Below are 24583 nucleotides of genomic sequence, written 5' to 3' on the forward strand. Positions count from 1 at the left end.
ATTCAACATTATCAGTCAAGAGAATAAATGTGCTACAAGGAAGGGAACTTGAATATGAAACTGAGAATAAGAGGAAGCTGCCAAAGGTCCTCCATATAAAATCTGTTAAATATTTACCAACTGGTCCCTCTCCCCACAAAATGAGCCCTGATTTGTAGCATTTGCCAATTTCTGTTGTATAAATATTCCCATCATGGTTGATTTAAACTACTAACATGACTTCAATTGGCTTGCAAAATTTCTATATTTAATAATTGGCCCTTTCTAGCTGGTAGGAATACCAATGTGTTTGGAGAAAAAGATACAGAAGTGATGGAGGTAAATATACCTGGAGGTAAATTCCAGGTAAAGAGACAATTGGTTTATTGGCTTCTCTCAAAGGCAATGGGGGTCAATGTGGGCGACTTCTCCAGGAAACCTGGTTAATACAGAGTTCTCAATGGGGCAGTACTGCCTCCTGGAGGATTTCTCTTCTGGGGAAATTTGTGGGAACAGTTTTTGTCACAATAAACTGGGACCATGATGATTGAATAGAGGCATTTGACATTTTGCAAAGGTCAGATCCTTATGCAAAAAAAAAAAAAAAAAAAAGAAAAAAGAAAAAAAAATTATCCTGAGTTTTGTAGATTTCTCATGTTTTACAAGATAATCTTCCAGGTTAAGGAAATGAGAACTTAAAATGATCTGAGCCTAGAAGTTAACTGTTCTAGGTAGTATTTTTGATAAGGCTTTGATATGTATAGTGGATTTTCTAGCAATGCATATCTTATGTAAACTGAGGTATGTTTGTATTGCTAGGTCTAAAACTTTATCAGGAGCTATTTGACATTCAAGTTTGGGGTAGCACCAGTACTCATGGGATCTGAGTCTAAGATAACATACCTCTATGGGGGGGGGATTTGTAACTATTTCAGCCACCCTGGTCCTATGTTGAATATAAACATGACACACATTTTTAGGAGTATATATATGCAAGTATAGAAAATCATGAAATTATTTCAGGATGGAAAAAGAAGCATTATATCATACAGTAGAATTTATATGAGGATTATTACTGACCCCTTTCAGAATGTGCCTGAATTAAAGTCCAAACTTATCCTCCTGATCAACTCAAAGACCAGGTGGATCATGCAGCTTAACAGATAGCAGGAAACTGTGCTCTGTTACAAGTTAAAGTGTGAAAAGTAACCAGAGTTTAGGTGGTCTAAGGTCTTAAATTTCTTGGAATGTTTTGGGACATAGAAATTTAGTATTAAAACATATTTTGTATCACAAGAAGGAGCCATGGTCACCACTTATCATAGGGATACATTATAAAACAAGATGAGAATAAAATGATTATGTACACGATTATATGAACATTATATAAAATTACTATAACATTAGGAACTGTATGAAAAAATTCAGTTTGGTCATGTTAGGTTATATAACTTGTGTAAGTATGTGTATGAGTGCATAAATATATGTATATGAGTTCCTTGAGTATTTGTATCCTTAGCAGTAATAAAGTGGCTGACACAGAGCAGGAACTCAAGGAATGTTTCCTATGTTCATGCACATTAAGAATGAATAATTCTAGAATTGCTGAAAATATTTGGATGCAATAGAGGGTCTAACTAACTGATGCTCTACTGAATAGTGAATGCGACTGTAGGGCAATACTTGTCAAACTTTAATGTGCATGTTAAAATACAGACTATGACCTGGTAGGTCTGAGATGGGGCCAGAGGTTTGCATTTTTACAAAGTTCCTGGCTAATCCCATGTGGCTGCTCTTGGCCCACACTTTATTAGCAAAGCTCAAGGTTTACGGAGGAGCATCTTGGTTGCTCTGCACCTAAAGTCAGGGCTAGTGCTTCTAGGGAAAGAAAAATTATGGTAAATGATACTTCACATGATGTGCATATACTCTAGTTTATCCGTTGTGTTGTTAAGAATCATTTGAATTGTTTTCTCCTTATGGTTATTTGTGATCGCAAGGAAAACATTTGTGTAACTGTTCTACACATGTGCAAGAGTTTCTCTAGGTTGTACATATGCATGAGGACTTGCTGGGTTGTAGGATCAGTGAATGTTAATGTCAAATCATATTCCAAGGTGATTGTGCTAAATTCTCCTTCTGTCAACACTGCTGGAATTGCCTTTGACTCCCATACTCCCAAACTTAATACTGTCAGACTTTGTTAGTTTTGCAAACTAAAGAATATAAAACAGTATCTTGTTATCTTAATTTACATCTCAATGACTACTCAGGAGGTGGAGAATCTTTTCACGTGTTTATAGGATTTCTATGGGATTGTCATATATTATAGAAACTGTTGTTTCAATTATATGTTATAAGTATCTTCTCTTTTTTGTCTTCCATACTTTTTCTGTACTGCTGGTGTACAGAAGTCTTAATTTTTATTTTGAGATCAATTTTTAAAGAGAATGGTTTAAAATGTTTAGCATTAGGAATTAAATTTGCTCTAGGTTTTTCACAGGTACTTTTATATTGTCAAGGACTCTCATTTCTTGGGGTAACATTTTTGTGTCCTGAATGGATGTGATCAAATACATTTTCTGCATCTACTGAGATGTGGCTCTTGTAGGTATAAGTCACCACGTTAAAAATTTTATTTAAACTTCTCTCACTTCCCAGTATAAAATCAGCTTGGGTGTGTGTGTGTGTGTGTGTGTGTGTGTGTGTGTGTGTGTGTGTGTTTGATTTCATGACTCAATTTGGTTTTGCTAATACATCATTTAAGAATTTTGCTTTAAAGTTGCTGAGTGAGATTGTTCCAATCTCCTGATCTCCTGCCATGCTCTGCTCTGGCTGCTTTGGGATCAATATTATACAAGCCTCAGGGTACACACTGAAGAGCAAATCTTTTTCTATTTTCCGAAGAGTTTATATGAAAGTAGAATAGTATGGAAAAGTCCTATAAAACCATTTGTGCCAAGTGATCGTCTTGTGGAAAGCTTTAAACCTACTCCTGAAAGTCTCTTTTTAATAAGTTAGAACTCTTTGGGCTTCCTATTTCTCCTCGAACCTGTTTTGAAAATTATATCAATAAATCAGAAAATAGACGAGTTATTAGAAAATCTAGGTTCATTCATAATATTCTCTTCTCCTTTTAGTCTCAGAATGTATCTTCCCTTCTTTCATAGAATGGAGTGTTTCTGCCTTCTTTATGTCAGTTGCTACCATTTTCACCAGAAGATGGTCTGTTTTATTAGTTTTCTTGAAGAGCCAATTTTTGGTTTTGTCAATTCTGTATTGCATATTTTTTATTCTGCATTATCTCATTTTCTTAAAATGTTTGGATCGATTCTGTTGTATGGTTTCTAACTTGTTAAGATATCTGTCCTATCATTTCTGTTGTAGTCATTTAAAGTCTAATGTTCTTTGAAATACTATCTTGCTGAACCTTGCAAGTGTTAAAATGTGTTTTGATTGTTGGTTAGAAACACTTTTTCATTTTAATTGTTTCTATCAATTTAGAGGGGTCTCAGGTTTTCCAAACAGAGGAATTTTTAATTTAACTTTTTGTTTTTATTACCTTATGTTTCTTTGTGATCTAAATCCTTTGAAAGTTTTGACTTTGAACTAATATGTGACAATTAAAAATTCCACATATGCTTGAGAAAAATGTGTGTTCTCTTTGTGACCTTCTGGGGAAACTCATTCTGATAAGATTTTTTTCTTTTATAGGTTTCCTATGTCTTTACTACTCTTTTTGTCTTCTTGACCCATCAGTTAAGAAAATGAATTATGAATTTGCCCCCATCTCTCTACAGTTCTATAAGGTCTTCCTACCCCCTCCCCTTTTTAAAAAATAAAATTGGCTATAGGCATGATGTCTCTACTGGACTTTGAAGGCAAGGGAATAACTGATCACTACCTTATGTCCCAGGGTGGCAGCTGCTGGATGAATAAATGAACGAATGAATGAACGAACGAAAGAATGAATGTTCTAGGAAGACTGAGCAGATTTATTAATCCGACTTTCTATACAAAAACGAAATACCATAGTCACCAGAGATAATCCCAAAGACTGTACAGGAACGGATTATGCCTGACAAAGCTTTCTATTAGCTATCGCTTCACAATAGCCAAAGATCTTGTAACATTAGTGAGGGAACTTCCATCAATTCATGTTTCCTATCATCATGGGTTAGGGTTTCAGAGAAAGCAGTGGGAGTTCTAGAATTTGGAGTCATGCCTGTTAGTTAAGTGAAAGGCATTTCACACATTTGCTTTTATCAGTTTATTCATGCTGATAGGTGCTTTTAGAAGGAATTCACAGCTCATGAAAGGCTCTGAATGAAAAGATCCAGGGAACAAAGTCTTCTGTTTATCTATAGAATGTGCCTTAGGATGGATATCAGGAGCCCCACAAACTTCTCTGTGCTTAAATGCATAAATGGAGAAAGAGTAATCAAGATGACTTTTTAATGGAACTTGAGTCCATTAGATTAAATCAGTATTTGGGTCCATACATAGCTTCAAGGCACATTTTTAATACTTAGGTTCATTTTATAGGAAAAGCTAATTATTTAAATCAATTGAGATATGTTTAAAATTTTCAGATGCATTCAAGTTTGATCCAGTTGAAAACCCTTGTAATTCTGAACACGGCTCTTCACAAGTTTCAAATCAGTAACATAACTGCTTGAGAAATGAAAGCTTGACCCCACATTTATCATCCTTAGCATGTGTGCATGAATAATCTTTCAGAACATTCAATATACTGATGCTTTTTCAGAACTTTACATGTTCACTGTTCAGTAGTCACTACTCTATTGATTGGCTATTAGATTCACTTCTTTCAACACCTATGAGTCCCCAGAGCTGTTCATTCTTCTTGCCTGGAAGGAAAAGTTATTTTAAACAGTAACATAAGTTACTCGAAATAGGTATTAAACTCATGCAAATTCTTTGAATGAAGCAGGAAATAGTAAAATGGAGCTGAGAACTGTTTCTCTGATAGTCCTCTCACTCTGGAAAAATACCCACCAGAGTCTCTAGAATTTTTTTCTGAATTTTCATAATGTACTAAAAAATACAAAGGGATGACTGATGTGTTTGTGGAAAATGCTGTTTATCATCTATTCTAATCATATTCCTTTAGGAAGACTGAAATTTTCCATGGAGTCCAAATTTCTTTTGATGGAACATATACCAGTTTGGCTGCTACTTTATGAGCTATGAGTTTCTTATCTGAGATGGTAACTAATTATAATAAATGACAGGTTCCTAATTTTAACATCTTTTTAAACCTCTTAAATTGTTGTCTGAAAAGCAGAATAGAGTTAAGAAAGCCACCTCATTAGAGAAATAGAAACTGTATATATTTTAGAGGCATGGCTTTATTCTTGGATAAGTAATAATCAGATATTTAAGAACTGAGGGGCACCTGGGTGGCTCAGTTGGTTAAGCGGCTGACTCAATTTTTAACTCAGGTTGTGATCTCAGGGTTGTGAGATTGAGCCCCATGTCGGGCTCCATACTGACTGTGGCACCTGCTTGAGATTGTCTCTCCCTCTGCCCCTCCCCTCCACACCCTCACGCTCGCTGCTACTGCATATACGCTCTGTTTCTCAAAAACAAAAACAAAAACAAACACCAAAACCAAATACCTAAAATATTTTAGTCAGAATATCCACTATATGTAATAGTTATTTAAAATATATCCTGAAATATTGGGACGCCTGGGTGGCTCAGTGGTTGAGCGTCTGCCTTCAGCTCAGGCCGTGACCCTGGGGTCCTGGGATTGAGTCCCACGTCAGGCTCCCTGCCTGTGTCTCTGCCTCTCTCTGTGTCTCTCATGAATAAATAAATAAGCAAAATCTTAAAAAAATATATATATATATATATTCTAAAATACTGTAAAAAATAAAGCAATGTAGAATTATGAACACTTCCTAAAAAGTTTTAGGCAAATTTGAAGTTAATTCCACAATAAATCTACATAATACTAGGCTGATTATTTATATTCTTTTTTTTCCTTAGTAGCATCCATTGCTTTTTCATGTGTTCTTTTCCTTATCAAGCAAAAGGTTTTGAAAATTCTGAAAGTATTCAAATTAAATTATAAAATTTAACCGAAAATAAGCTTTATTTCACTTAACCTTACTTTAATCTCATTAAAGTTTATATTTTGTTTTATGGCGAGGATATATAGATACTTACAATCTAAACAAAAAAAATCTCTCTGAAGTGACAAAGAATCTATCAAGTTTTGATCTACAAACTTCTGTATGCTTTAAGTTTTCTTCCAGTTTCCATCTGTAGGAATAGTCCTCTTAATTACATCCCTCCACTTACTTGAATTAAAACAATCACTGGGGTGGCCCCTGAGGGGTTCAATCAGTTAAGCATCGGCATTCAGCTCAGGTCATGATCTCAGGGTCTTGGGATAGAGCCCCAAGTCTGGCTCCTTGCTCCATGGGGAGCCTGCTTCTCCTTCTCCCTGTGCTTGGCCCCTCACTCATGTGCATGTTCTCTCTCTCTTTCTATCTCAAATAAAATCTTTTTAAAAACCCCAAAACCTCAAGCTTTACATTTTTTGTGAATTTGCACTTTAATTTGTTATTGAGGTAGTAATTAACATATTAGTTTCAGGTGTACAACATGATATATTTTCATGATCATATATCATGACATGATTAACATAAGCTTTGTTAACATCTATCAGTCACTATACATAATTACAAAATTTCTTTCTTATGATGAGAACTAGCTTAATATTTCTTAATACATTTCAGATTGAGGTTAAAATTTTTTTCTACCTTAATGTATATTTCCTTTAAGTAGCCTTCCATTTAAGTAGACCATAACTTGATACAGCTTTAACCATATTCTCATGTGGTAAAACTCTTCCACTTCATTTCTCATTTTTGTTAATATTGAGCTACTAAACCATCTCTAGAGATTCCTAGTGATCATTACTAATTGTCCCTTCATTTTGGATGTGCTGGAGGTAGGTTAGGTTGGGTGACACAGAACTGTAAGTGCCCTAAGGGCAAGGCCCATAACTGTCCTGATCAGAAAACGGACATAGGAGCACAGTGTTCAGCATATAGTAAGTACTCAAGGATGAATGAACACAACCATGAAGGTAATAGCCAGTAGTCCTTACCTGTTTCTGTATACATTTGACTTCTTAATGCTTGCTTTCTATACATAGATGCTCACAGGTTTTATCACAGGATGGTAGTGATAGCAGCCCATTTTCATCTGGTGTTTCTGTCCCAGAAGAGGTGGGGCTCATAGTCTAGCAACAGAACTGATGAGGGCGGTGAGGTCTGGGACACGGGGGCAGGGATTTAGGGATACAAACTATGTATAGGGACTGGGAGTTACCACACCAAGACCCTCCTAGGCCAGGGTACTGGGCAAGGCAGGCAGTCCTCCCCCTCTCCCGGCCTTACTAGTCTTCCATCCAGCAGTTCTGGGAGATGAACACATCACCAACCTCTTTCATGCTAGGTTGGGGGTGAGCTGTTCCTGGATCAGGGGGCTCCAGGTGACAGGGTCACACTGTCACCACACAATGCAGGTGATCCTCAATGTCCTTGTGGTCCTAGGTAATGCCACTGGGCATGATGCATGGCTCCTGCATGAACTCAAAGCTGATCTTGCCACACAGGTGGTTAGAAATATCTCACTTCTTTCTCTCTTATCCACCTGGGAGAAAAGGTCATTCAGGTCTACTAAGTACTTGTCATGCTTGGCCTCGATGCAGGTCTGCTGGGTGCAGATGTAGCCATCATCCTTATCATCCTCATGGTTCTGCTGGCATTCTAGCTTGCTCTCCCACTTGGCCACAATGAACGGATCGAGGTAGAAGGGCAGCTCATTCTCCTGGTGGATGCACCACTCCTTAATGCTGTTCCAGCGCTGCTTCTTGGTAATGTGCAGAACACTAGGGATATCCTCCCCAAAGCTGAGCCACTCACTGCTCCTTGGCCAGACTGTAGGCTCCCTGCAGATTGGGGATGGCCTCATCATAGCTCTCCATCTCTAGCTGGCGTTATCCCAGGAACAAGTGTGACTTCACAGACTCTCCGTTCAGCTTCGAAACGGCGGGCCATCTGCCAGGGCCTGCTCATGCTGCTGCATCTCCAGGTAGCACAGTGCCTGCTCGGTGTAGTATGCTGCCACCAGAGGCTTCCAGCTGAGGGTACAGCTGGAGCAGGCCACCATCTCTGGGTACTTGTGGTCCACCAAGAACTGGTTGCCCTCCTCTTGTGCTTCTGCATGCTCAAGCTCTTTTGGGAGCTTCTACTCTCCTCCTTACCCTTCATGGTGGTGCACAACACAGCCTAGGGTCAGCTCCCAGGCTCCACATTCAGCCTGCCCTACATGCATGATCAGCTTGGCTAGGTCCAGTGATCTGCCCCGTGTTTGTATGGGTGTGTGTGTGTGTGTGTGTGTGATCTGCCTATATATATAAAATAAGTTTTTAAAAAATTTATTTATTCATGAGACACACACACACACACACACACACACATACACACAGAGAGAGAGGCACAGACACAGGCAGAGGGAGAGGCAGGCTCTATGCAGGGAGCCCGATGATGCAGGACTCCATCCCAGGTCTCCAGAATCATGCCCTGGGCGGAAGGCAAAGGCAGCGCTAAACCGCTGAGCCACGTGGGCTGCCCTATATATAATAAGTTTTAAACAAGAAAGCCAGAGTAAATAGACAAACAGAAGAGATTATATCTCAAGGAGGGACAAGAATTTTGATTCCTACTTCTAATAGGAAAATGAAGCCACAGATCAGATCAATGCCTTATTCAGGGTCAGTTGGGGCAGAGCAAGGAGCTGATGGGGGAGTAACTGATCGATAAATAGATTTGTCTGTCCTTCCTGTATTTTTCTCCCAGCGGCACACCTTCCACATGCCTTTCTCTTCATGACCCCCCTAAACCCATAAGGTAACAAGCCTCCTTTTGAGAACTTAGTTTCTGTTGTTGCCTTGAATTTTTACAGACCTCAAAGCCAACACTGCTTAACTACAGATGTATCGAACGGGGTCTCTTAGGTACAGTGTCGGGGATGGCAGGGCCGCATAGACGGTAGGTGATTCACGCATCCGGCAGGCTAGCCTCTGGACGGTCTGCCAGGCTCTTCGAGGGCCTCCAGTACCTCCGCCACAGCATGGAGTTGGCCGAGCTGCTGGATCTGAAGGGCCAGCAGCATGAGACTCTTGGTGACTTGGTGATAACAAGAGTGGGTTGATAACCCTTTTTGAAACTGGTCTGCAGCTCTTTGGTTATGCAGCGAACTCTGGGATCTTAGCAAATCACTGAGAGAAATCCTGTGAATAAAGAGGATGGATTTTCCTGTCAGTGAGTTCAAATGGGGCATTAGAGTCAAGTATAAATTACTGTTCTTTCGTTTCTTTCTTTTTTTAAAAAAATAAAACAACTATTTTAAAAACAATATTTTTAAAAAAGATTTTATTCATTTATTCATGAGAGACACAGAGAGAGAGAGAGGCAGAGAAGCAGGCTCCCTGCCGAGGAGCCCAATGCGGGACTCTTGTTTCGTTTGTAGTGGGGGGATGAGTTATTGCTAATTTTATGTTCTTCATGTATTTTCTTACGCGGCACATCTCCTGCAAAAAGCCCTACTCTGTTTCTGTTTTAGGACCTCCATATCTGCTCTATTAATTGTTATGGTTCCTGAGTCACTAAAGCTTCTTTAGAATCAGACAAAGTCAGGATCTATTGGCATATTTTCAAAACTATTCAAACTAAGTTTTCTCTCCCTAATGAAATATTTAGATTGTGATGGTGCTAAATGTATTCTCTTGCTTGGTGCAGACATGAAATATAGCATATTCTTAAAGGACAGACCTTTGCTAAGTTGACCCAAGAGAATCCGTTGATTTTGTTCAGTGGGGTGTGCTTGTTCCAAGTACCTATTTTTTAAATGAGATTTTTAAAGTTTATTTATAATCTCTACACCGACGGTGAGGCTTAAACTCACCACCCCAAGATCAAAAGTTGCATGTTGCATGAACTGAGCCAGCCAGGCACCCCTCCATGTAACTATTCTTTATATATATAAAGAAAAACTTTATATAATTGGGCACTTTGGAAGACAACAAAAAAGCTCAGTTGACAATGAATCCATCCTCTGGGATGGGAATTGTGCAAGCTCTAGGATCTATGTCCTTAAGCCTAACCACATAGTCAGCTGAGTGCAGCTATAGTCCTATGGCGGAGCCCACCTGTCCTCCTCAGGGTTGCTGAGCCCTTGGTCTGTTGTGGTTCAGAACTAGCTCTCCCTTTTAGATGATCTTCTAGTTGGGGTCTGCTCCATCATTCAAAACTGCCTACTCTTCTTACCATCAAAGCGGTTTGTGATTTCAAAAATGTTCTCTCGGTTCATCAGAGTTCAATGATTTGTACAGTCATCATTAACTTTAAAGTAAATTGCTTGCCTCCAGGAGGCTCAGACTAATAATAATTCCTGCTCTGGGCACACTGTCCTCTGTCATTCCAGTGATAGGAGGGGTAGCAAAGGGGAGAGCGTAATCCAGGTTGAGTTCAACAATATGAGGATTCCTTCCTCAGAAAGAAATCGTCTACAGTAACACGTCCTGTATATCCTTGCAAAGTAACCCGTCTGGCATTTACCCACTTTCTTTCCCTTTATTTATTTTTACCAGCATAATTTTCAACTTCCAGGGTTCTTTAGGACTAAAATGACAACATATCAAAAAATCAACTAGTTAGAGAACAATAAAAGCAATAAATCGAATTGTGTATGGGGTTACCGTGAGAACATCGATTTACTGCTGTTTGTCCATGATGCTCTACAAGCAACCATGTAAGTACACCCGATCAAGGTTTCCACACTTGGTAATTGTCACTCTTACCACTCTTTAAGACAAATAATACTCATTCTTTTTTCTCTTAGGCTTCTAACAGCTCTCATCTGACTGCTACATCAGTCAGAATGTCACAAACTCCCTTTGCAGATGTAATCATTTGCAACTACTTTTTCATGGACAAGTAATTAGGGACTTGATTCTAAGGAATAAAGTCCATGATGGTTTTCAACCCTAGGCACCATCTAACATGGGCCAGAAAACAGTTGTTTATGTTCACTCCGATTTCCCTCCAGGATGAAAACGCCAGAACAAGGAAGAATGTTCTAATTTCATCACACCCAGGGAATAAAACCTCTAGCCGGGAGTGGTGGGAGAAAAAGAGTATGGTATATAAGCCTAAAAGCTTCCTCTGTACATGACCCCACAATTCAGTAGAACCAGAGAGCAGTTGCTCTGGGAAATTGCTTGACTTGTGGTTCCTATCCACCAGCTGGTCTCACTTATGCTTTGTATAGGTGGCTTGGGATCTCGATCAGTAGGGATACTATTTGTTTGCAGCTTCAAATCTCTATTGTCTGAAGTGCTTAACAGTTTATAGGTTATTTCAACTGCTCTTCATTTTCTAGAAAAAAGTTCTGTGGTTTTCCCTCACTGCTCATTGCCATATACATACACAGGATCATCCCTGTTGCCTAGATGATGTTTGTGTCCAGATGTAGAATGGACGCATTTAAATGTTTCAGGATTTATGTCTTAGAGGAAATCAGGTTATTTTCATTCTTTTTTTAATAGTATGTTCCACTGAAGATACTGAATATTGAACTCTTAAAGAATGGGCTTTTCTTCTTTGTAGTTGGATTGTGTTGCATTTTTTTTCCAGAGATGTTTGTATGTTTGAATGTGTTCATTCAAAATCTTATCAAAATCTTTCTAAGAGCTACCAAATTAATCAACTTATAAATGTCTTTTTGTAATACATAAAGACAATCTCTAACTAATGGCTATATTTTGAAACTTCAGGGAAGTCCTTTAAAAAAGGTGTTCCTCATGAAACGCCGGGACACCTGCACCCTGATGTTTCTAGCAGCAATGTCCACAATAGCCAAACTGTGGAAGGAGCCTCGGTGTCCATCGAAAGATGAATGGATAAAGAAGATGTGGTTTATGTATACAGTGGAATATTACTCAGCCATTAGAAACGACAAATACCCACCATTTGCTTCAACGTGGATGGAACTGGAGGGTATTATGCTGAGTGAAGTAAGTCAATCAGAAAAGGACAAACAGTGTATGTTCTCATTAATTTGGGGAATATGAATAATAGTGAAAGGGAATATAAAGGAAGGGAGAAGAAATGTGTGGGAAATATCAGGAAGGGAGACAGAACATAAAGACTCCTAACTCTGGGAAACGAACTAGGGATGGTGGAAGGGGAGGAGGGCGGGGGGTGGGGGGAATGGGTGACGGGCACTGAGGGGGACACTTGACGGGATGAGCACTGGGTGTTATTCTGTATGTTGGTAAATTGAACGCCAATAAAAATTAATTTATTTAAAAAAAAAAAAAAACGTGTTCCTCTAGAAGTTATGTACATGGTGGCCATGGTCATAAACCATGCCTCCAATTCTAAAGGTCCTTGGGATGTTCCTGAATTGTCTTAATAGTACGTTTGGGTAGCATCAGCTATAACAAGGCTTTTGAGGGAAGATCATTTGGGGTTCCAGTGTAAGGTCCCCAGAATGCCTCCATCCAAGCTGTGCTCATGCCATGGGTTCAAGAGCCCCTGTTTCTCTTTCTTTCTCTAGGTGGGGACAGATAAGGGATCTACAATCCAGAAATCACTTGTCCTAGTTTTAAAGGATATGCTTCAGCATGATGGGGTTGGGAGGTGGGGTGAGGCTCCCAAGAGGCCCTAGGACAAGGAAGAGGGAAGAGAAAGTCCTAACATGGGCATTTGTAAACTTGCAAAGCAAAGGAATTTAACTTCTTGGTTTTCTTGGTCAGCATTCTAACGACTCCATTTCCTCCCTCTCCTTCTCTCCTCATGAGTGATTACAGTGCACTGATGTGTTGGGAGATAACTCTCCATGGGTTTCTTGGTCTGTGTGTCCTTTGAGGAAGGCGCTGACTGCCTGTTATGGACTATCTTGTGAAAGGTGTTTAGATGGGGAACACCGACATAGAGCCACATCTCCCTGCAGAGCAAAGGTAGGCACGCTGACTGCCCAGTATGCTAATGTCTCCCCTGGAGTACTTACGACTTCGTGTGGGAGATTCTGGTTCCTTTCCTGTTAACCCAGCCCACTCATCAGGTGAACATCACCTGACCCTCTTGACACCTCCTGTGGGTGCTAGGGCTTAGTGAACCAGCATCAGTGGTGATCCTCTGGCTACAGCAATTGCAAGTAAGTACCAGGCTGTCCTTCTCTGACTCAGGAATCCTGCGTCTTTTGCCAGTATCCATGAAATTGTCACAGACTATCTTTAAAAGTAGGGTAAAAGCTTAGACCTTTTGTAATTTTCAACCTGTTTCCTTGGAAGTTGTGTAGACTGAGATGGTCATGGATGAAGCACAGGGATATAGATGGGGAGGACACGGTTGGGGAGGGCTTCTCTCCTGGATGCCTTATAGCAGAACTTGCTCTGGGCTACTATGGAGGAACATGGGAAATGGGGACAGGGACAGAGAGCAGGGAGTAGGTTATAGGGTGTGTAGCCTGAGGAGGAGGATGGGAAGGACAAGTAGAAGACTAGGAAATCCAAAGTGGCTGCAGAAGGCATGGGATGGTTGGCCAACCTGACTAAATTGCCCATGTGGCTGATCCACTTGCTTAGTCTCTTCTGGTAAGATCTTTTATTTCTAAATGGTACTAAGATACTCTTTACTAATAATCTTCAACTGCATATCATGTGTAGAAACTGAACAAGTGACACCATTTAGAGTAGGAGGAATATTTGGGAAATAGTTGCAACATTTAAAAAATATATTAGCTTTGGACTCTGTGGTGCCTTAATTGTAACATGCCTCGTAGTTCTAAATATTTTTTTCCTTGAAACTGGTTGTAGGTGCCCAGGGTTAGAGCAAGTCTTAGGTCAAGGTTCACATTTAGATAACAACAAATTCATGGGAGCGTACTCTTATAGGTTTTCTCAAGTTCAGGAACATTACTTTTTTCCAAATATGACAATCTGTGTATTGTTCCCCTTGGCTCCATAAGCCAGGGAGAAGGATTTTCTTTTTGTTTATATCCAAGAAGGAAATTCTAAACTTCTCCTTTCTTCTTCCCTATATATAAATATATTTCTTGATTCTAATATTTGTGTAAAGAATGGAAAGAGGCAGATTCGGAAGTAGGCATAATCCATGTATTTAAAAACATTCAGAATGTTTCCGTCTCTCCTTTAAACTGGAAAATGTCACAGTTTTATACCAGGTGCCTAAATCAAGAATAAAAGATGTGAACAAGTCCTAGGGTTATGGATGGCTAACATGAGCATAGCTTTGGTGCGAATAATGTGCTTCCCCCACCTCCCCACTTCAGGTAGAGTGACCAGCTCCATTTACTCCTTTTCTTTACTTTGTTTTTAAATTCTCCCAGGTTTTGAGTTTTTACCTCCCTACCGGTCTTGGAGTGTGATGACAAATAGAAGCTCTGTTTAACTCTGTGGTTTTGTGTTCGGCCGGCAGTTCCTGAAGAATCCTGTCACCTCTGTCAGCATGGAATTTTTGTTTCCAATTATAATGATTCTCCAAATAATTTGAAAGAACAATAATTAGATCTGGGTTTATTTTTTACTTGCTGTGTGTGGTCTTCTCCTGTAGTCTTCTAATTTAATCAAGTTAAGTTATTTCTAAGCTCCTAATTTGTACTTTTTTTGTACTATAATGCTGACATTTTATTGACCTAATTTTGTAACTTTTGCCATCCCAAGCTTATCTTATGTTGGACTTTGTTTCTTTTTGTCCTGTCATTTTCTCTGCACAGCTGGTCCTGTCTCCAGACCACCCATCTGGTTTTAAGGTTTCAGATTTTCAGTTCCATAGCACAGTCTAAGAAAGAAGGAATGAACATTTAATTGATAGGGCAGACAATATTAAGCTTGCCTCATTAATTAATCAATTCAAATATACTTCAATGAACCTTTGGGTGACCTCCCATGTGCTCCCAGCCTCAGTTGATGTTTGATTATTTTACACCTGTCAGCAGGAGTCAGTACAGGAAGAATTTCTAGTCTATCAGCTGGTCGGGTCCAATTTGTGGAAAAATCTGTCTCAAGTCAGCGTGGAAGCAAAGCAATAGTGGGCACATAATAACCTATACATTTGGGTGTAGATGGAATTACCTGTGATCCTGCATGGATTGAAGGATGTCCATTTAGACTTTCAGGTCGTGCTATTCCAGAATCATGTACTGGTAGACATTAACGCATCATGTTCTGCATTTCTCTGGTAGGCCCTGTAATGTCTGTTTTGCTTACTGGGAGGCTATCAACAAATTCAAATAAGGAATAATGTAAGCAAGGCTTCCAAACAATTTGTAGATTCAAAAAAAAAATCATGAAAACAGTATTAACAGCTTTGAGATTAAATGGTGAATTGGTATGGTGTGTGAATTTTAAAGTATAAAATTTAGTGGTTTCATAGCACACTTATGAATATGAGTGATCATCACCACAATCTCATTTTAATCTCATTTAATCTTACTACCAAAAAGAAACCCTTTATCCATTATCAGTTACTGTCCATTGCCTGGCCTCAATAGTTGGGAAGCTACTAATCTTATTTCAGTCTATGGATTTGCTTGTTTCAGGTATTTCACACAAATAGAATCCTACAACACGTGGTCTTTCAAGACTAGCTGCTTTCACTTAGCATAATGTTTTTAAGGTTCATTCACATGGAGTATTTTTATTGCTGTGTGGTATAAATTGTCATGGATAATATGCCACAAGTTGTTTATCTCTTCACCTACTACTGAAGGACATTTGGATTGCTTCCAGTTGTTTGCTACTACACTAGAACATTAATGTACATATCTTATATGGATGGGTATGTCCATTTTTTTTAAGTATATGGGAATTAAATGGCTAGTTACACAGTGGTGCACACTTAAATATTTAACAAATTACCACCCTGTCCTATCCATGGATCTTATTCATACTTCAGGAGAGAAAATCATGCAGGGCCTTACACCAGGGAGCAGGACTCTTAGGGATCATTTTGGAATGTGGACACAGTCAAGATAGTCTCTTTTAAATATTTTGGATCCTACTTGTTTAAATTTTGTTTAGAATTTAAGTATCTATGCTTTTGAGGTATGTTGGTCTATCATCATCCTGTAATGTTTTTATTACTGTGATTAATGTTTCTGTTACTGTGGTTATCTAACTCGAATTATTTGGGGAAGTATTAATTCCCTCTTCAATTTTCTGAAACATTCTCTATAAAAGTAAAATTATTTCCTTAAACCTTTGATAGAATTCAGTACTTGGATCTGGAATTTTCTTTGGGAGCAGACACTTAATGACACATCTAATTTCTTTAATAGGTATGGATGGAATCCTTCAGTTTTATTTGTAAATAAAACTGGGGGAGAGGAGGCTGAGAATGAGTGAGCATGTGCATGAGCATGCTTTGGTAGTTTTCAAGGAATTTGGCCATTCCATCTAGTTTGTTGAATTCATTGGCATACATTTGTACATAGCATTCCCTTGTTATTGGACTAATATATGTGGAACTTTTAGGGATGTCCTTTCTCTTCTATATTGATATAGGTGTTTTATGTCTTTTTTCCCTGATCAGTTTGATTAGTAGTTTGCCAACTTGATTTTGCTCAAAGAAATAACTTATAGTTTTATTGATTTATCCTATTGGTTTTATTTAATGTTTTACTAATTTCTACTCTGATATTTTTACCCACTGTTTTTTTTTTCTTTTGCTCTTCTAGTTTTTAAGATGAAGACTTAGCTTCTTGATTTGAGACTTCTCCTTTTCTTAAATTCTTATCCAAATTTTTCCCACAGCAAATTTGTTGAATCTCGCAAATTTAGATTTTCACTCTGATATGTCTATATTCTCCTTCAGTTTGAAATATTTGCTAATTTTGATTTTGATATATTTCAATCATGGATTAATAATAAGTGTTAGTTTCCAAATATTTAGAGGTTCTCAAAATTTTTAAATTTAATTCCATTGTTCTCAGAAAATATCTCCTATAACTTAAATCTTAAACTCATTTAGACATATTTTGAGATAAAGAGAGAACGTTCTTGGGCATGCACGAGTGTGGAGAGGGGGTAGAGGGTGAGAGAGAATCTTAAGCAGGTTCCATACTCAGTGAGGAACCTGATGTGGGGCTCGATCTCATGACCCCAGGTGAAATTAAGAGTCCCATGCCCAACTGACTGAGCCACCCAGGGGGCCCTAGATATATGTTTTATAGTTCAGAAAGTGGTCTATCTTGGTAAATGTTCTGTGGGCACTTGAAAAGAATGTGTATTCTGTTTTGAGGAGCAGTGTTCTACAAATGTCAATTAGATTGAGTTGATGGATAATGTTATGTAAATACTTACTGTTCTTTGTGTATTCTTGTTCCATCCCTTTTTGGGGAGATATTAAAATCACTATAATTGGGAATTTATTATTGCACTTCTAGGAGTTTTGGCTTTATGTATTTTGAAGTTCTATTGTGTATATAGACTTTTAGGACTTGACTATGATGTGTCTTGGTGATGTTTTCTCCATGTCTCTTTGCTTAGGGTTTGTTGAGTTTCTTGGATTATAGGTTGATAGTTTTCATCAAATTTAGGAAAGTTATAGGCATTATTTGTTCACATATTTTTTTTGTCTTTGACTTCTCCGAATCTTCTTTCCTTTAGGGATTGCAAATACAAATATTAAACCATCTGAAGTTGCTCCACAGCCCAGTGATGCTATGTTGTTATTGTGTTCTCTTTTATCTGCTTTCATTTTGGATACTTTTTATTGCTATTTATTTAAGTGCACAAAACTTTTCTTCTATAATAGTCAATCAGCTATTAATTATATCTAGTGTTTTGGGTATTTTTCATTTTTTTAATCTTGGGTATTGTCATTTATATTCTCTAGAAGTTTGAGCTGGATCTTTAAAAAATGCTTCTCATGGCTCTACTTCACTTTTATTTTTTTATTTTTATTTTTAAAAATATTTTATTTATTTATTCATGAGAGATACACACAGAGAGAGAGAGAGAGAGGGTCAGAGACATAGACAGAGGGAGAAGTAGGCTCCATGCAGGGAGCCCAACATGGGACTCGATCCTGGGTCTCCAGGTCACGCCCTGGGCTGAAGGCCGCATTAAACCCTGAGCCACCCGGGCTACCCTCTACTTCACTTTTAAATATGTGGAATATATTTGTAATTTCTTTTAATGGCCTTCTGTGGTAATTCTTCCACCAATATAAATCCTAGAGCATTTTTTAAATTGATTTTTATCATAAGTCATGCTTCCTGTCTCTTTTATGGTAATTTGTTTGGATACCAGACATTGTAAATTTTCTCTTACTGGGTGATGGATATGGTTTTTAGGATTTAAGTCCAAAACAATGCTTAGTTGAAGGCTAAGTTTTCTCCATTACTGAGACAATGCCCTTCTGTGTATTTTCCTCAATGCTTGTAAATCTTGAAGTCTATCCATCTGACGGTGGTAACAGGCTTTAGTCCTGGTCCTATGCCTGTGCTGGGCACTGTTGTTAATAATAGCCTCCTGTGGCTCTTTCCTCCCTCTCAGGCAGTTTCCTGACCTGCATGTGCTAATCAAGCCAACAAGCTAAAGCTATTGTTAAACTTACTCATTTCCTGACTTTCAGAGATCATTATTCTTTGTGAACTGGTGTCCATTGCCTTGCCGACTGTTTCATATATTTTCATTTTTGTGTCAGATGATGGAGTAAATCACATTTGTATTTTATCATGGCTGGAAGGAGAAGTGTACCTTCTTTTTTAAAAAACTGAATTTTATTATGCGCTCTACCATAGCTTATTTAGCTAATTCCTTGTTGCTGGGCTTGTATGTTCTGAATTTCAAACTACAGGAGAGAGTTTGAAAGTGTGACAGTTGAATCAAAGGGTAAGTGTGTCCATAATTCTGATATTTCTAGATTTATCTCACATTGGTAGGTATTGTACCATTTTTGCATTTCCCTCTGGCAATATTTGAAAATGAATACCTTTTAGAAGACTGAGGATATATACCAAAAGGAAGAAATCTTCAGTGTCTAATGAATATCTCACCAGATTTCACATCTCACTCTTTTGACAATTTTGTGGCACAAAAACAAAATGTCCCAAGGCTGGGTCTGTTTGTAGAGTCAATGGACAACTCTCTTTTCCCAGGGCTAAGAATCAGGAGAACGACCATACATTTTCCTGGTTTTTATATCCTTTTTAAAGAAGCAATCTGATACTGCATTTTCTCAGAAAAAAAGACCTATTTCATTCTGTGAGTCAATTTCCACTTTCTGAATTTGAAAACTCAGTTTACTTGATCACTTCTGAAAATACATTCTGTAAACATAATCCCCCTTCCAAGAATCCAGGGAGAATCTGAAAGTTTACCATATCAAGTGCAAACTCTTCTATAATTATATACTACTCTTTCCTATATAGCCTTATATTCTAGTGTTGTCCAATCCAGACACTACATAGTGATCTGTATTGTAAGGTGATACAGAGGAGTAGGAGAGAACAAAACAAGTGCTTTAAAAATGACAACACTTGAGTAATACTTGTTCTCCAGATATATTCTTTACGTGTCCACATTCAAAATATTCATTCACTTTATGCCTTATATTTGAGTTCTCTCATAATTCTATCCAGCAACTCCAATCCTATTAATGGTATTGACTACCCAATAATAGAGAGGTGGATGTTCAAGCTAGATGGTCAGATGCTCATGCAAAAACAGTGGGGAAAGGTTACATTCACTTGTTTTTTGTGATCTGAGTGGTTGCTCTTTAAAAGTTGCCCTTTCCATAGATTGGTTAAGTTTCTTTATGGTTATACTTTTTATGACAGATTTCTTCTGTGTCAGAGAGGCCATCTATTGTAGGTTCCTTCCCTCACTCTTCCCAAAACATAAAATTACTCCATCATGAATGGAAGAGAAGAATTAACAAAGAGAAGTTTTAAGATTATTCTTTACCCATGCTATACAGGGTGGAATGGAAATATTCAGACACAAAAATATTTAAGAACTCCAATTAATATAGTTAATTTTTTTGTCTTTAAATGACTCACTTCTTTGGGGGAAATAATTACTTTTTAAAATTTTAACTGCCTTTTCAAGTTGTAATTTTAAACCAAAATATAAATTTAAAATTAAATAGTATACATAGTAATTCTCTGCATAACATAACCTAGGAAATACCTTTGAGGAAAATTACTAGGAAATAAGCAAAGCTTTCTTTTTTGGTAACAATAAAGATTATAATTCTCCAAGTGGTGGAGCAAAAATAAGAATCTGGTTCAGTGATGACCTGAAAATAACATTAGAAATTGCTTGGAGGTGATTATAGAATGCCTGTAGCTCACAGGAACATTGTATAATTTGTCACTGCTGGGACGACAGAGGACCAATCTGAAGCCATTTGGAATTGCATTTGTTTAACTGAGTTGGACAAACATGTGGGAGAATTGTTTTGTGTGTACATGTAGGAATAATGGATCTGGTTGCTCATTACCCAATCACTGTATTGAGAAATACTTATCCTAATAAGATCAAGTGCATTTTTCATCATTCCCCCATGATTTTATCAGACATTACATATCCCAGTTTTTCACTAAAATGTATTTGTATTTTTAACCTGAGTTTAGTGTTAAAATTTAGAAGATGCCCCTCAAATATCCTCAGCAACAGGGGGTGGGGTACAGGACATGGAGGCCCTTACCTGCATGGATGCAGAGTTGGGCTCTAATTCCTATCTGTGATGAATTATCATAGATAAAGTACCAGTTGTCAAATTTTTAATGTGTCAACAATCTTCATTAACCACTCCTCCTTCTACTTAAAAAGCCAAATGAAGGAAGAAAGGGTTAGAGAAATATCTCTAGATTAAAAGTCAAGATCATCAGATTCTATCTAGCACCATGCCTTTAAGAAAAATCACATCTGTTAGAGTCTGTGGAAGTTGTACCACCTTTCACCAAAGCTCATTAAGTAGAGACTTTCTCTCCCTTTTTGTCCCAACTGAGGCCTACTGTGGAGGTTTGGGAACCAGCCAGCACTTGGGGTGGGCTGAGGAAGGGTGACCAATCCCTGATCAGGCTTGGCTAGGGCAGGGCAAAAATGAGCATTGACCTAAGTGGGGTTTGAAATCTTGATGACTGTAAGCGAGGAGAGATTTTAATTAAGGGAATGAGAGAGTTGCTGGGACCAAAACAAATAGATTTATTACCTGAGAGTGATAGAATACAGGGTGAGACCAGCCTGAGATTCTGTTTTAAAGGTGAGGAAGAGGAGACTGATGTGGTGGGTTTTCAGGGGGGCAGCTGCCAGGAGCAATGGTTTTCTCCATCTACTTTGTGAGACCTAGTCTGTTGGAATACTGGTTTTGCCTCTTAAAAAAACAATCCTCCCCCCCCGAAAAAAAAAAAAACCCAAACGATTATCTAAATCATAGGTCCACAAACTCTTTGTAATGGGCCAGGTAGGAAGCAGTTTAGGCTTTATTGGCTAAGGGTAAACTTAAGGATATAATGTAAGCCCTTAAATAACATGGCAGGAAACATAATTGTACAAACTTCTTATTAAACTCAAAATACAACAAAGATTGAGCATAGCATCTTATAATACAGATCTGCCTATGAGGAAAATTATATTTTTATCCTATTTCTTAATTGGTGTTCGTATTCCCTTATCAACTTAGTAGCAAACGTTCATCTGTATACGGCAAACCTCACTTGCAGGCCATACAGTGAGTGACAGGTGGAGGGCCAGATTTGGTCCACAGGCCATAGTTTGCCTAGGTTGCTAAATCTGGTATTAACAAAAAGTTTTACTTTGCTTTATCACATTTACAAGAATAGAATGAATAAAATGTGATGGTATTGCTCCTAGCAAATGAATGAAAGTTGAGGGCAGTTTGGGGTAATAGAATAACCTCTATTGGACCAGAGTAGGGCTTCTTTTCTTGGCAGTATGATTCCGTAAAAACCAAGAATCAGAATAACAAGAAGTATCCCTTGATGCTAAAGTAAATCTTTATTTCATCCTCTGCAATCACATAACTGCTCTGCATTTTTTTAAAGATTTTATTTATTTATTCATGAGAGACACACAGAGAGAGGCAGAGACACAGGCAGAGGGAGAAGCAGGCTTCCTGCAGGGAGCCTGATGTGGGACTCATCCCAGGCTTCCAGGATCACATCCTGAGCCAAAGGCAGAGTCTCAACCACTGAGCCACCCAGGCATCCCAACTGCTCTGTATTTTATGCATCCTTTCATTATTGCTAAGATCCATGGACGTGCAGATCATAGTCTGTCCCATTGACCTTTTCCTTGTATGTGGAAGGATGTGAAAGTAGACTTCTAAATGCCATAGTTCTCAATATTTACCTCTAAGTTACAAATGGTGTGTGTAGGTGTGTTGGAAAGGGACTAAGCACAAAAGTGAAGGTAGAGGAAGCAGAAGGAGCATAAATAACCATGTAAAGTGAGATGAGGGCTGCCGGGGCAGAGGATAGCTTGTAGACTGGAGACCACGATGCACCATGTTTGGAAATCATGGCTGAGCTATATCACGGGTCCAATGTAACATGCCAGGACCCTTGACCATTTCTGCACCTCACATTCAGTAGCTTCATAAATATGCACCAAGTGGGAATATTACTATAGGAAGAATATTAGTTAATTTATCATGCTTTATCACACACTGAATTGGCCAGAGTTGTGGATTAATGATCCCAATCCCTGAGGCCTATAAAACTGTCCCTGCTACAACTATTCCTACTGATACTTTTGACTGTGGTTATTCAGTTTTGTATTATATTCAGACCACCTGTTACTCATTTCTTACCTGTGGTGTCTGTCTATAGCACGCTTTAAGAATAAAAACTAAAAATGAATGAAACCTTTAAAAATGACTACAGGAACAAATTTGCTGTAGGTAATTATTTTATTTTTGAACTTTTATTTTTAGGTAACCTCTATACCCAATGTGGGGCTCAAACTTATAACCTCAGGATCAAGAGTCTCTAGTTCTACCGACAGAGGCAGCTAGGTGCCCTCAAACACTGCTGTTTTAAATTGAAATTTCTTTTCGTAGGAAACAAACTGAGGGTCACTGGAGGGAAGGGGGTAAGGGATGGGTAATTGAGTGACGGGCATTAAGGAGGCCACATGGTGCGATGAGCACGCGGTATTCTGTGAGACTCATGAATTACTGACTCTACCTCTGAAACCAATAAAACATTACATATTAATTACTTGAATTTAAATTAAAAATTTTAAAAAGATGATACAGAAAGTTCCCAAAAAACTTTCCTCAATGTGGAAATTGTCACAATGAATAAATTCGTGTTGATACATTATTCTTAAAAAAACAATAAAATAAAAAATAAATAGCAATTTCCTACCCTGTATAGTCAGGAGCAGAAAAAAATACTATTATATATATATTCATTTTCTACTAATATTTAATATGATTCTATCTGAATAAAGTAATAATCCTTAAATCTTCAAGTATTTATTGGGCACTTTCTGTGTCTGATCACACTGGGCACTGTGCGGTTTGCATAGCTTTTTGAGAAGCAATTCTCCATTCTACAATATTTTAGTCTTGATGATCCTTCCATTATTTTTAGGTGATCTATCAATAGGGTACAGTATACCAAATTATGGCTCTATAAACATACCAACTGTGGAGGTAATTATTTCATTTTTCTTAAAAGATGAGAATTCCTCCATTTGTACATATATTTCATTCAACTCAATGAATTAATCTTTCCAACTCTACTTAACTATATATTTCAGTGTTTAAATGTAGCACACTTGAAATTTCTCATTTTTTAAACAATCAATGATTTGTTTTTATTTTTGGGCTTGCTACTTTTGAATTTTAAACTATAGGTAGCATTAAGGAAAAGAAATGTTGTATCTTACATTTTGAGCATTTTTAGGAAGCCCAAAAGTTCAACTGTCAACCAATGAGGAAACTTTCTGCATAAGACTGTTAACACATTGGATGATAATGATAGGAAGCTTATAAACAAACATTCCATTTTTATGAACTTTGCTAGAAAGTTAGCTAGAGCTGACAGAGGGTCGGAGGCCTTCCTTAGTGGTGAAATCAATGGATTCTTAAGAATCTGAACTAAGCTTACAGTTTTAAGGCAGTACACTCTTGATCTAGGTATTTGACAATCACTACAAATTCACATTTATATCAATACTCATTGTGTTCTTTAAATCATGAAATCAGTGAAGCATTACAATTACTGGTATCCCTTTGAAGTTGAAACATTAGGTGACATAAACACTAATCATCCAGCATAGGGTTCCCATATCTTGCTGCATTATAGAATCAGGTGGGCACTCTCAAATCCCACACCCATGTCACAACCAATATTAAATCAGAATGTGGATGACAGTCAGTCATCAGCCACTTTTTTCTAATTATTTTTTAAGAGCAGTTTTAGGTTCAAAAAGAAAAAAGAAAGAGCAGTTTTAGGTTCATAGCAAAAGTAAGCATAAAGTGCAGGGTTCTTA

The 24583-nt window shown here is 38.0% G+C and overlaps 1 pseudogene; it reads right to left on the reverse strand.

The window, feature by feature from the left end:
* Positions 1 to 7414: 7414 nt before the first annotated feature.
* LOC121476814 lies at positions 7415 to 8229 on the reverse strand (annotated as a pseudogene).
* Positions 8230 to 24583: the final 16354 nt, after the last annotated feature.

The sequence above is a fragment of the Vulpes lagopus genome, chromosome 16 (assembly GCF_018345385.1).
Source record: "Vulpes lagopus strain Blue_001 chromosome 16, ASM1834538v1, whole genome shotgun sequence".
NCBI classification, from domain to species: Eukaryota; Metazoa; Chordata; class Mammalia; order Carnivora; family Canidae; genus Vulpes; species Vulpes lagopus.